The sequence below is a fragment of the Taudactylus pleione genome, unplaced genomic scaffold (assembly GCF_031769625.1).
Source record: "Taudactylus pleione unplaced genomic scaffold, aTauple2 ptg000216l, whole genome shotgun sequence".
NCBI classification, from domain to species: Eukaryota; Metazoa; Chordata; class Amphibia; order Anura; family Myobatrachidae; genus Taudactylus; species Taudactylus pleione.
Window position 1 is genome coordinate 5,829,917 of NW_028284618.1, and position 13,945 is coordinate 5,843,861.

Here is a 13,945-nt window from a genome sequence, read left to right on the forward strand (position 1 = left end):
TCCCAGAAAGCCATGGCAGCGAGTGGCTGGCACACCTATGGTGACCTGGCTGGCACTTGTGTTTCCACAGCAGCCACAGATTACCAGTAACATTATCTCATCTCATCATCAGATAACAAGACAAAAAGTTTCTTCTTTCAAGATGATTCATCTTGCCCACACTGTCACACGTCTTATGCTTTTTGATTGTGAGTTACCACTTTATGTGCAGTAGGAAGTACAAGAAATCTGTTGGATATTCTAGTAACTTCATTTTGTAGTAGGATAGACGGACTTTATCCAGTCATGCAGCTGTTTAGACAAAGGACTCACAGGCAGAACGCTGGCTCAGTCTGGGGGGAATGGGGAGGTGCAGGACCAGCCCACATGTGAGACTGCACTCTTTTTACCAAACCATCCTCCAGTACACATAAGAATTTCATAGGGCTTAATCCACATATGCACCAATGGCTAAAAGTGAAAACTATTCTTTAGTTTTATAGTTAGTGGCAGTTGGAGAGATTTTCCAGTAAAACCACAATCAGCAGGAAACTGAAGTGTATAACATGCAAATATGTCATTGCTTTCTATACAGAGTCATGATCTGCAAATACTTCTGCTGAATACCAAGGTTACAGTGTTATTTTGAGTCAGTGTAAAGTGCCAGATGGCTAAAAAATGAATTTAACTCTCTGCCCTACTGGTACTGATCGCAGATGGAGCAGACATCTTCAGGATATGAATTTAGAATGGTCAAAGTTTTGGTGTAGAACCCAGAAATTATTTTTGTGGAGATTTGTGAAGCTTGGAGAGAGATAAAGTACAAACCAATCAGATCAGTCCTTTTTCAAAGAAATGGGTCGATGTACTAAGCCTTGGATATAAAGTGGAGAGAGATAAAGTACCAATTAATCAGCTCCTAACTCATTTTTCAAACAAAGAAGTCGATGTACTAAACTTGGAAAGCGATAAAGTGGAGTGAGATAACATACCACCAATGAGCTTTTAACTGTAATTTTTCAAACACAGCCTGTAAACTAGTTAGGAGCTCATTGGTTGGTACTTTATCTAACTCCATTATATCTCTCTCCAAGAAATAGTACATCTCCCCCACAGCCTGTAAAATGACAATTTGGAGGTGACTGGTTGGTACTTTATCTCTCCTCAAGCTTTGATAAATTTCTCTCTACAGGCTCATACACACTAGACGGTAAACTGAATGATATGGACGATAACGACATCATTCATATCGTTCAAGATCGTCCAGTGTGTATGCACGATATCGTTAATACGAGCTCCTGCGGATAGTTAATGACGTCTTTCAGCAGCCCGAACTTGCAGGACAACCTGACAATATCGTCAGGCACTGCAAGTACGGGGACGTGGCGGGTGATGTCACTGAACGATATCGTTAACGATATCGTACAGTGTGTATGCTCAATGTTGTTCCCGACATTGAGCCCGGCAGTTCAAGGGATAACACTTAACGATATCGCTCATGGAGCATATCAGTAAGTGTGTATGAGCCTTTAGTTGCACCAAATAAAAGAGAAGTGCAATATAATATGAGATCATGCTTTTCAATCTACTGCGAAACTAAAAAGCTCTGGACTGTTGTGATGCTGCAGAGATTGAGGAGGGGTCCATCAATGGTTAAGAAAGATGCTTTGCATCTGGCAGACATGAGGCGTGGCGGGACCTCCTTCTTTGTGGGGACAGCCCATCTCTGAGATATTTCCTTCATCACCACAGAGCGGGAAATTGTGGGACTCTTTCCAAAAAATGAAAAAACAGAGCTTCAGACTCCTGAAACGTCCTGAAATGTACATCCAATACTTGTAGCAATTAACCTTTCCTCCCACAATTAGCCATGGTCTCCCTCTAGAAGTTTCCATGACTAATATTAAGGAGTAGGCAATTCTAGTCAGGGAGAGTAGTTTTAATCTAGTATTCAACTTTTTACAAATACCAAAATTAAAACCAGTCAATTCATAAGAAAATGAGTGGGTAATTCCAAACACGCTGTGATTATAAAATTGCTGGCAATTGCTTTACAAAAGCATATCCTGCTCATGAAGCCAGCCTCTAACTCTCCAGCTGTTGTAGAACTACAAGTCCCAAAATGACCGGCCAGATTTCTATTGGAAAAGTTGTTACTAGTAGTTCCATATAACGTGTTTCATACACTTGCTATAGAATATGCTGTAAGGTGTATAAACTGTGTCATATTGGAAAGGCTTGCTGCATGCTGAGACTTGTAGTTCCATAGTAGTTGAAGAGCCACAGTTTGCCTAAATGTGATACAGTGCTCCCTCTTTTTAAAGCTAGCTTAAGGCACAGGGCAAAACTGATGTTATAGCAATGGTAGGGTTATAAAGAGGGTGACATATACTGTAATAGAAGTAGTACATTGTTGCATTTTAAAGGAGAGATGTATAAAACAGGAGCATTGCACAAGTTGTTGGGGTTGATATAATAGGGTGGGATTGCAGATTGGTTGTGTCTTATAAATGATTGCTGCCTTAAATCTGCAGCTAAAGGTGCGTACACATGAAACAATATATTTCAATGATATGAACGATAAGGATATCGTTCAAAGAAATATCGTTCATATCGTTCCATGTGTATGCAATGAACGCCCAACGATGCGCGCTCCCACTGGACTATAACGATATCGAACATTGTCCATGCATGTAGGCCAACCTGGACGATATCGTTATCTCTCCATAGGGATCCCCGATCGTTGACCGTGGGTCGTTGGTGGTTTTTGGGTGTGTGGATGAACAACCCTATTGTTCATCCAGCACACCAGGATTTTTAAAGGGAGATCGTTCAGCGATATCGTTATCACTGATGATCGTTCTGTGTGTACCCAGCATAAAGACTGCTGAAAGTGTGCTGCTCCGCACCACTCGCACCCTATTACATAAACCTCATTGCGTGCTAAGGTAAAAAATCTGCCATATAAGGTTTGCAGATCATTTTCCATATAAAAGTTATGCAAGTTGATAAAGTCTTCAGAACATCTAATACAGTGATTCTCAACCTCGGTCCTCAAGGCACACTTATACCTCTTTTCAACCAAAAACTCGGGGCCGACCTGGGTTTTCAGACATGGGGCCCGATTCAGAGCTGCTCACAAGCGGCTCAATGTTATAGCCCTACGCACGCGCCGCATCTGGCGTGCGCATGCGCAACCCCCGCAGAGCGACTGAAGTTCAGTGCCTCCGGGGATCGTAACAAGACAGGGCTGCTGTCGATGGTGAGTGACAGCTCGCCCCATTTTGCGGGCGGGTAGGGGGGGTGGCTGGACAAACGCAGGCGTTCCCGTAGGAATGCCTGGCGTTTGTAGGAGGGCTTACTGACATCACACTTTTTTCAGGAATCCATTTGGTTGATCGCACTAGTCTCAAACAGAGGGCCTGATTCAGCAGCGACCGTAAGTGCAACTGTGTACGCAGATTGAGCGACTGTTTTCCATTGCTCATGCGTATAAGCTGTACTTCGTGTGCGCTGCGATCACACTGCGATTACGCACGCACAGAGGAATCCATCACAGATTGAGTGAGAGGCTCTGAGCATTTGGGGGTGGTGACGGGAGAGTGGCAGGAAAAACACAGGCGTGCCTGTCCATTGGATCGCCATTGCTTAAATTAGCCACTGCGATTTCATACGCAGCTTTAGAGCCCACTGCGTGTGAAGAGACTTGCAGTGTCTGCGGCAAGTCAGACCTGGTGTAAATGCTGCGTGAGTGGTCAATGTGCGTCGATGGTAAAGCTGTTTATGCAGAAGAACAACAGTGGACGGATGTGAGAATGCAGCTGTGGGCGTATTTAAGTCGGCTGAGCTTTGGCTCGCAGGGAACTCGCAGGGACAGCAGTTGCGGAAACCGCTGTCACTGGGGGTTATATCCCCGGCACTATATTGAAGTCTTTCAAGTTTGTGAAAGACTTCTCCGGTGGAAGCTGACACTGCGCATGCACACAGTGTCAGCTTCCTCTGCTTGCCGAAGACTACTCCTAAGGCTCCATACGCTGCAGAATCTGGAGTTTGGTACATAGGGGTCAGATTGTAGTCCCCATTGATAATAATGGGAACTGCGATCTGCAGTGCTAATTAGCAAATTACTGTGAAATCACCTGCATTGAGCTATTAGTACAAAGGAACAATTCATAAAATGATGCAGAAACTGCAGTTTCTACATAATTTTATGAAAAAAAGCATGATACATAGGCCCCTGAAGGATCAATTAAATTAGGTGAGAATGGTGTTCTGGTACATGATTCTACATTGCACCTACATCTTGGATTTTTGTACATTCCCATAGAGGTGTGCACAAAAATCTTTGATTCTGCCACAATGCTTGGGGTAACGTATATGGCAAATATACACACACCCCTGCATTGTGCTCGTTAATTGAAACAACCCCTTATAGTGATACTAGCAGTTGGACGTCTTTACAGGCACTAATAATTACTAATGCCGGGCATACACTGCCAGATAAAATGCCTGTCAAGCCGACAGACATTGTATTTGGCAGCCTGTCACCCTGTAGATATCGCGGGCAAACACTGTGAGATGTCTCACAGTGTATTGGCCCCGATATCTGCGCTCCACCCCCCGGGGAGGAGACATTTCCCCGTTCCTTCCCTGGGAAGGAACAGGGCAATTGTTTGTCTGTCAGCCGCGGCTGGGCATACACTGCCCGATGCTGCCGAAATGTCATTTTCTAAATATCGCATCAGATCATCCAGCATGCCCAATCGATCGATATTTAACCCTCGTTCGCCCGCAAACACACTACAATTATCGGGGCGATCCACAGATATCGGGCGGACCGCCCCGATAATTGTATAGCATATGCCCAGCATAAGATGTTAAATAAATATTAAAAGCGGAATTGCTTTTATAATTTTTTGTATTCCATATTAGGTACATATATATATATATATATATATACTGTATGTATATATATATATATATATATACTAAATGCTTTAATATTATTATTATTGTTGTTGCTGTTATTATCATGATTATGTTATGTAATACATTTTAATAATATCAGTGTTTCTGCGTTCATGCATGCACATATGTATTAAATGTTAAATACATGCTTCTAATGCCAAAAAAGTTGCAGATGTGAATTACTAGCGTTTTTTATTTTTTTTGCAATGTGTTCCTTGGTGTTATCATGTTGTAGTGAAGTGTTTCATGTTAGTACTGTCTTTGCATCATCAACTAATGACAAGCGTATCTAAATGTCACTTTTCACATGGCTTATCTGAAGGGGATTCATTGTTATGTTTGTGACACCAGATTGTCCATGCACATTCCTGAGACATTTTACCCTTGAGAAAATGAGGTGCATCTGCTCTTATTCTCCAGTTGTAATAAGTTGTGATGAATTAATGGTAAAAGGAATAAGTCAATCTTTATAAACAATGATTTAATTCAGAGCAGGTTACTGCAATAGGAAAATAAGTGAAAGAAGACCAAGCATTTGGGATCATTTGCACATTGCAATTTATTCACTGTGTGATTCTCTATAGATAGCTAAAAGATCATTGATTCCTGTGCTTATTGCATTTAAAACTAACTGCTCAATCCCATTAATACACATTGCAAGGTCAGAATGCTGCAGTGGTGAAAGGCGAGGATCGCGCTGGCTAATACAGGTTAACCTGCCCATTTATCATTCAATATTTGCAGTGTATTCCCCGAAAACACCCGTTCCCCGATATCTGCCGCTGTCCCTCCATTTCCGCAGGGGGATGGGATGCTGTCAGATTTATCAAGTTCTGGAATGCGAAGCTGGCGTAAGCCGCTGTAGCCTACGGGCTACTCATCGCACATCTGTCCAGGAGAGGGTTCCATAGGAACCCTCGCGCTGGCAATGGGCGTGACACATGCATGGCAATGGGCACAGTAATGAGTGACCGCTGATGCGGTCACTTCACTCCAGGCACAACGCAGGGACGGGAGCCCCTGTCCCTGCAAATTGATACATCCGGACGGTATGATCGCATCCTGCAATGTGATCATGGGTGCTAATATGGTGCTCAGATCGCATTGCAAATGCGATCATCGATAAATGGATCGATTTGCACCAGGTCAATAAAGTGCTATAGCTCCTGGGTATTGTCTTAATGTATGTTTCCCTGCTGCAATACTGTCAATTGCTATGCTAATAATGCACTATCATATAAGCCTCCTGTGAAGACAATAGTTAATTTTTCCACTAAAGGCTTAAAATTGCATGCCATCCTTCTCGAGTATTAGTTGACCGTTGTCTTCAATGTTCGCTCCCTACTTTTCCACCAGTCCCACTTCCAACCTAAGAACAACAGGGGACATCATGGTGGACATGCAGAATGTTGGTGTGGTTCCGTGGGGAAACATGAGAATAAACCCGGGGAAGGGGGGGGAGGGAAATGAGAGAAAAACTTTAGATTAAAAGGAGTTGCAAGGTTAAAAAAAAATATATAGATTTCATCATGGAGAATTCAGTTTCCATCATCCCTGTGTTTATAGTGGGCCACTGAGAGCCACTAGAGGCACATCGGTGTCCACTGTTAGGCAAATCTTGGTGGCGTGTGCCTGCCAGATGTAGGGAGGCTTGCATCCTCCTGGTTGGCAGGGATGTGGAGGTGGGTAGAGCTTCTTATAGTCATGGCTCCAGGAAAGTTGGTTTCCCCTGTATGTTATCCTGTGTTTTATCTACTGACGTTGGATAGCTCAGCAAATTGTTTACTGTAATGTTGTGGCGGGCAATGTAAAATTTGTTTTCTGTTTATCTGGCTTTCTGTTTGAGCTGTAATTCTTACCAGCACTGAGGTTCCGTACCCAGGTTCCTGGATTCCTTACCCCAAGTGAGGGGTCTATCCAGGTAGGGTGGCCACGCAGAGGTATATCGGGCACCATCCTTCCCCCTGGGTATCGTCACAGCTGCTCTCTTGTTGAACTGACAGTGAAATACTGTAGGAAAGGACAGAATCCATGATCCCTATGAACACTTTGAATTTCTAAGCGGACTTCATACATTCACCTCTATGGAATCATACTATGGATAAATCACAATGTTTACTTTATGACCATTAACCAATAGTCTTCTTCCAGTTAGGACATTATCTGGATGAATGACCCACCAAGACAGCAGCGGAGGATTCCTTTATCCTCTGTTGGTGCTTCATCCAAGTTTTCAATGACAGACCCTGGCTCCATATCTATGCCCAGCAAGCATTTCATTTAGTCTTAAGGCAAACAATCACTATACACAGCGTTTCTTACGTTCCCTTACCTCACTGAGGTTTTTCTTGAAACCTGGTAATGTTATAGGGACTACTGTCAGGGGGATAAGCACAATCCTGGCGCCAAGTGGGCCTCAATGATAACAGATTACTCTAAACATTAGTGATGAAAAAAAAAATTCAAAAGGTTAAAAATGGTCCCCGTCTCCCCAACTCCTGCGATGACCATGTGAGACATTCTGCAGCCTGGATACATTATGCATAGGTGTCACACACGTGCAAAAATGTGCAAGGACCACTCACATTGAATGTGGCCACAATACAAACCCATGAAAAGTGCACATCGTCCCAACTGTGTCCACCGATCTCTGGCCAGGTTACCCCATATTGCCATCATATGGATTTATAAAAACTTGTAAAACTAAAATGAGTGTCTGCAGCTGGACTCTATGGGGTAAATTTACTAAAGTGAGAGTTTTTAGAAGTGAGTTTTAAAAGTGATGTTGCCCATAGCAACCAATCAGAATCTAGCTATTATCTTCTAGAAGGTGCTATTTAAATGTTAAGTAGAATCTGACTGGTTGCTATGGCATACATGCCGACTATCTGGCTGCCCCTTCCGGGAGGGAGCAGCCAGATCGGCATTACTGGGGGGCGTGGCCACCAAACCGGGCGTGGCCGGCCAGGTGACAAGTTTTTGCGGGCGTGGCTCTCGAGCGCGTCATTTTGGCCCCGCCCCCGCTACACACTGCCGATATTACAGGCAGTGTGAAGCAGGGGGCGGTGCCAAAATGACGCGAATCGCATCACCGCCCCCCTTCGCTGCCGGGGTTTTAGAAGTTATTGCGCTGGGACAGGAGGGATCCGCGGAAGCCGGGAGACTTGCCTGCCATCCCGGGAGGTCGGGAGCGGCACCCGATTTTCGGGAGGCTCCCGACCAAATCGGGAGGGTAGGCAAGTATGTGCTATGGGCAACATCACTTTTAAAACTCACTTCTAAAAACTCTCACTTTAGTAAATTTACCCCTACATGTGTGTCAGCGAAGAACAAAAATCCTGGTTGACCTGTTGCAGGGCTAATATTTGCTTGATAACTCCATTACAGAGAGAGGTTATGGGATTATTTATAGAAATTGAGTCACTTCAGATCACTTACCTGGCCAACAGTCATGTTAGCAAACTACTTTTGATAACTTGCAGAAATCAGTGCGACACCCAGATGCATACAAAATTAGGTGTGCAGTCTACAAATTGTATAATGTTAGTGAATTACTGCCAAATTACAGAGAACAGAGTATAAATTTTTTCCGATTACACACATTTTTCCAGTATGCATGGAAAATAAAAAAAATAAAAAATCATTATACACTACAGTATATACACTACTTAACACAGAAGAGACTTGTAATGTGCATGGTATTTCTTTAATGATCTCTGTGACAATCTGGTTTCACTCATTTCACAATAATTTTAATATGAAAAAAACCCACAATTTATAAATTGTACAATATGTCTGACCGTATGATTTTGTGCCTAGAAGTGAAAGTGTCTTGCTGCCCTATTCTCTTGTGCCTGGCTTTAGGGCCAAGAGAAAGCAGAACTGTTGGTAGACTGGGCCTGATTCAGAGCCGCTCTCAAAAAGCAAGCGCTCGCTCTGAATCAGGGTGGGCGCTTTTTTAAAAAAAATCGTCCTCCTCCGGCCAGCTTTTGCGAGCGGCCAGGTGATGGTCGCGACCATCGGGCTTGCGACGAGACCCTTGTGGTAGGGTCTCGTCTTCCGCAAGCCCCAGTGAGCTTCCGGCTCTAATAGAGCCGGAAGCTCACTACTGACATCACTACAAAAACTGACATCACCTACAAAACGGGGCGAGCTGTCGATCAACATCGACAGCCGCCCCGTTTGAAGTGAGCCCCGGAGCGAGTGATTTTCTCACTCGCTCCGGGGCTTGCGCACGCACATTGCACACGCAGCGCATGTGCAGTGCCCTACCATCGACTTGCTTGCGAGCGGGTCTGAATCAGGCCCACTGTTCCTTGTTGCCCTTATTCAATAGTTAAAGCTTGAGTAAATTATGTGAGAAAAAAAGTATGCAAGGCACCCTTCCTCCTACAAACTTTAAATATCAGTGGGAGAAAGTAAGACAATAACAATTGCATAAATTACCTGGTTCCTACTTTCAAAACTGTTGAGCCCTTATCCTCTGGGGTTGGGTACGGGATAACAGTGCTCGGGTCCTGAATCCTGACCAGGTTAGAATGCCGATGCCCCCAGGTGAGTAAGCCTATCCTAACCTAACCCTACTCCTAACCCTCCCTCCCCGATGCATAAACCTAACCCACCCCCACCCCCTCCTAGTACCTAAAGCTAACCCTCCCTCCCCGCAGCCAAAACCTAACACTCCTCCTAGTGCCTAACCCTCACCCCTTACCCTAACCCTCCCCCTAACTCCAGTACTTACATTCCAGATTTCGGCGGTCGTGATGCCGGCGCCAGTATTCTGGCAAGTGTTGGGATTCCGGCGTTGGCATTCTAACAGCCGGAATCCCAGCGGTTGGCATTCTGACCGCATCCCATCCTCTGTATAGTACTTGCTGTGAAAAAATTGTTAAATAAATGTATGCATTGACCTTGATATATTTATAATTATGAATTAGGCCACATCTAAGACATATGATTCACAATCAAAGCGGCCAGGGAGCATCTTTCTCTGTCTGCCTCTCAGCCGGCTGCACTATGCACAGAGTGAGCGCCATACACTCCATGTAGATGCCCCCTGGCAAAGCCCGCCCCTGCTCGAAGGCCCATAGAATCGTGGGGCCCTGGGCAACTGTCCAGTGTGCCCATACATTAAGATGGCCCTGAGCACATGTATAGAATTTATAACTAACCAGCAAATTAGTCCTAGTTAGAGAGCAGGTGAGCAGGGCTGCCATCAGAAATTGTGGGGCCCGGTACTGACAAAATAGGCAGGCCCCCCCCTCCAGAGGTGGGCAGAGCAGTGGATAATTTGGGTGATGCTATATTGGGGGTGGGGCATCAATTGGTGCATAAACCAGTTGAAAAATTCTCAAGGTTTGGGCTGCGGGGGCAGTTGTTATTATAACATGTCAATATATATTATATATGAAACTGTGCATATACAGAAATATCGGAGAGAAAACTGCTGTCAATTCACACACACACACAATCTATACTAAATATATTGGGAAACAACGTCGATTCTCTCACCCTCTCTCTCTCTCTCTATATAAATGAAAGTCGGAACTACATAAATTACATTGAATAAGCAAGACCCATATAAAAAGCCAAAAGGATGGTGCAGTGCAGGACAGGGAGGGCTGGACCTATTGGGGGCACTGGAATGGGTAAACATGGTGGAGGGGAAGTGGCACAGGGCAGGGAAGGCTGCACATTAATGGGGGGCACAAGGCAAGGGAGGCTGGACAAGGCACTGGGATCGGAAGGGTGGACTGGGGTGGCATAGGGCAGAGAAGGCTGGTCGGACTGGGGGGGAGCAAAGGGCAGGGAAAGCCGGCTGGACTGGGGAGGGGCAGGAAAGGCAGGCGGGCCAGACTGGGGGGCACAGGGAAGGCTGGCTGAACTGGGACAGGGCAGACAGGCACGCTGGCTGGACTAGAGGGGGTACCTTCTCAGTCCCAACAGAGAGTGTACCTTCACAGCCCCCTCGATAGAGTGCACCTTCAAAGCCCCCAACCAGAAAATGTACCTTCACAGTGCCTAACCAGAAAATGTACCTTCACAGGGCCTAATTCAGACCCGGTCGCAAGCGCTGATCGCTCGCAACCGGGTCGATGGTGGTCCAGAGAGCATGCGCACGACGGAGCCGGCTCCGTCGTGCGCATGCGCAAGACCCGGATAGCGACGGCCAAGCTGTCGCTCCGGGTCTCGCACCAAAGGGGGCGTGCTGTCGATGTTGAGTGACAGCACGCCCCCTTTGGTGGGCGGGCCGGGGGAGTGGCTGCTCAAACAGAGGTGTTCCCACGAGTGATGTCAGTGGTAGAGATTTCGGCACTGTTAGAGACTAAATCTCTCTGGGGCATGCGGCAACGAGACCCTACCACAAGGGTCTCGTCACAAGCCCGATGGTCTTGACCATCGCGACCATCTTCCTGGCCGCTCGCTATAGCTGTGGGTGGTCACCCACAGCTATGCGAGCGGCCAGAGGGCCGCTCTAAAAAAAAAAATAGCCCGCTCCTGATTCAGAGCGAGCGCTCTGTCAGAGCATCCGGCTCTGAATCAGGGCCATAGTCCCCAAACAGAGAATGTACCTTCACAGCCCCCAACCAGAGACTGTACCTTCACAGCCTCCAACCAGAGACTGTACTTTCACAGACCCCAACCAGAGAGTACACCTTCTCAGTCCCCACCATAGAATGTAACTTGTCAGTCCCTATCTAATCACCCTTACTCCTATAGATGAAAGAGAACACAAACATTCAATTTCTTCCTCTCTATGGTCATGTAATGGTGGCATTGGTGTATAATGCATCGGGCGGCAGGCAGAGAGAAAGAGCATCGGGCGGCATCGCTTCTGATTGGCTGCCGTTCCGTGAGCCGTCATTGGCTCGCGGCCGGCTCCATATTTCAAATGCAGCCGATGCTTTCTCCTGTTTGCCACCCAATGCATTGCGCACCGCGGCCACCCGCCGGCCTCTCCGGCCAGGCCCGACTCTGGAGTCCCGGCAGTCCCCCGCTGATGGGAGGCCCTGCAGATGAGGTCATCCCGAACCACAGTGCAGTCGCACTCAAATGTGGATATTATAGCAAATAAAATAATTATTGTGAGCATGTCTAATAATATAAGTGTTCCTTATCAGTGGCCAGCAGCTGGCATTGCAATAAGACAAGGAGAGGGAAGCAGAGGGTCCTGTCTAAACTCGAGTCCCGCCCCAAGCGCCATATAAGGAAGTTCACACCAAGCATGGATTCAGTATGATTGACCGCCGGCTGCATGGTTCAAATCCCGACAGCGGCATCCCGGCAGCAGTGAAAGGCCCTGATTCAGAGGCGCTCGCTATTTGCGAGCGCTCGCTCTGAATCAGGGCGGGAGGGTTTTTTTTCACCCCAGTCTCCAGGCCTCTCGCTAAGCTGTGGGTGACCACCCACAGCTTTAGTGGGCGGCCAGGCGATGGTCGCGATTATCGCGACCATCGGGCTTGCAATGAGACCCTTGTGGTAGGGTCTCGTCCACCGCAAGCCCCAGTGAACTTCCTGCTCTAATAGAGCAGGAAGTTCACTACTGACATCACGTGTGATGTCAGTAGGGCAGCCCACAAACGGCAGGCGTTCCTTCGGGAATGCCTCCATTTGTGCAGCCACCCCCCGACCCGCCTACAAAACGAGGCGAGTTGTCGATCAACATCGACAGCCGCCCTGTCTTGTAGTGAGCCCCAGTGCGAGTGATTTCTCACTCGCTCCGGGGCTCGCACGTGCGCAATAGCCGACCCTCGACCCGCTTGCGAGCGCTATGCACTCGCGAGCGGGTCTGAATCAGGCCCAAAATCCCGATCGTCCCAAGGTATTTCCTACCCTATTCCACTCCCTAGTCCTAACCCTCCCTTAGGGGTGCCTAACCTTAACCTCCCCCCCAAGTACCTAAACCTAACCCCCCCTTTCCCGCCGCATAAACCTAAGACCCCCGAGGGGGTGTCTAACCCTAACCTCCCCCCGGGGGTGCCTAACCCTCCCTTCCCCTAACCCTCCCGGGGGGTGCCTAACCCCAAGTCGTTTCCCCCCCCCCCTGTCCGCGCCCGGCTTACCTTCGATCTGTAAGCTGGGCGTAGATAAAATGACAGGCGTCGGCATTACGGCGTAGATAAAATGGCTCCCGGCGTAGATAAAATGACAGGCGTCGGCATTACGACGCCTGTCATTTAACCCCTTGCCGGGATTAGACAGTCGGGAAGCCGACGGTCGGGATTACGTCCGTCAGCTTCCCCCAAGCATTCCTTGCTTGGTGATTAGAGTATACTGCCAGACAACCTGCTCCACACTTCCATTTTCCCGAGACCGCTTCTTAACCTCCCTTGCTTGAACCGTGGTTCTCTGGCTTGTCCACAGAAGCCCCAGTAAAACGTATGTCAACTCCTCTGGGGATACCCTTGTGAACACAAGAGCTCCTCCGCTCCATGACCCCTTCACCTCTTTACCTTTCAGTGGCACTTTCATCTGGTGGACCCACACCACACTACTCTGCAATGCTTGGTATAAGGGCATGGGCGTAACTACCATAGGCACAAGAGGTGCAGCTGCTATGGGGCCCAGAGCTGAGGGGGGCCCATCTATGTCATAGTTACGTGTTATATACATTTTTCACCATTGGGTCCTTACAAACTTTTGCTATTGGGCCTCCAAATACCTAGTTATGCCCCTCAGAGTATGTCGGTGTGAGTAAATCTGGACAGCAGAAGCCACTTCTATCTTCCTTCACTGTGTCATTGTTTAAGACTCTCATCCTTTGCTTCACTGTCTGGCACAGCAAGAGACAGCAGATCTTTTAACATATAAGAGCTCAGATTCTGCAGGTTCCTATCTGTTGTATCATACCTTATGTCAGAGGTTCTCAAACTTCTTTGCATCAAGGCACCCTAGAGTATCAGCATTGTTTTCATGGCACCCCTAAGCCAAACGTTTGTTATTGAGAAATGTAGAAAAAATTTAGTAAAGTGAAGTAAATTGTGCTTACCTGTCATCC